The sequence below is a fragment of the Suillus subaureus genome, assembly GCF_016647635.1.
Source record: "Suillus subaureus strain MN1 chromosome Unknown BJ212scaffold_368, whole genome shotgun sequence".
Lineage (NCBI taxonomy): Eukaryota > Fungi > Basidiomycota > Agaricomycetes > Boletales > Suillaceae > Suillus > Suillus subaureus.
Genome location: NW_024538924.1, coordinates 11,339 through 11,951, shown reverse-complemented (window position 1 = coordinate 11,951; position 613 = coordinate 11,339).

The window sequence follows — 613 nt, the reverse complement described above, 5'->3', positions numbered from 1 at the left end:
ACGGTGGCTTGATTCTAGCGCCTATCATACTTCATTTACATAAGTGAATTTACCGATCACACTCAAGCGTCGTGAATGCGCTGCATCGTGCTTTTAACTTTTTCGTACTGGTTCTCCAAGCGCGCCCTTGATTTCGGATCATAGTGTGCCAATGGTCCTTTCCACTGCTACGCCACACTCTGACTGTTGAAAATCAAAATTGTCACACCACACCGGCACGCGCTTGGATGTTTTTGATTATGGATTAAAGTGCTTGATCGGCCTGCTGCAAATGGGTACGGCTGTCCGACCTCTCGAAGGAACGCAAGCAAACATGTTTATGGTTTCCTATGCAAAAGCCAAATGGAGTGTTTTTCGTGTGTTGGTAAGTCCTTCAATGGTAAATATTCGAGTAGTGGCGCCACTCATCATCGCAGGTTTGATCACCAGTCGCCCGTTCCCTGCCGTCAAGGCATCGCAGGCGTCTGTTACATGTTCCCAGTATTACACTATCATCATGATAGGATTGTAAGGTTACATCCCATGCTCTTCAATGTGATTGGTTGCTGATCGAACCATCTCCGCCACTCTTCGTGTGGTCGACTTATCTCCCAGGACTTTAAGTTGGCTAAGC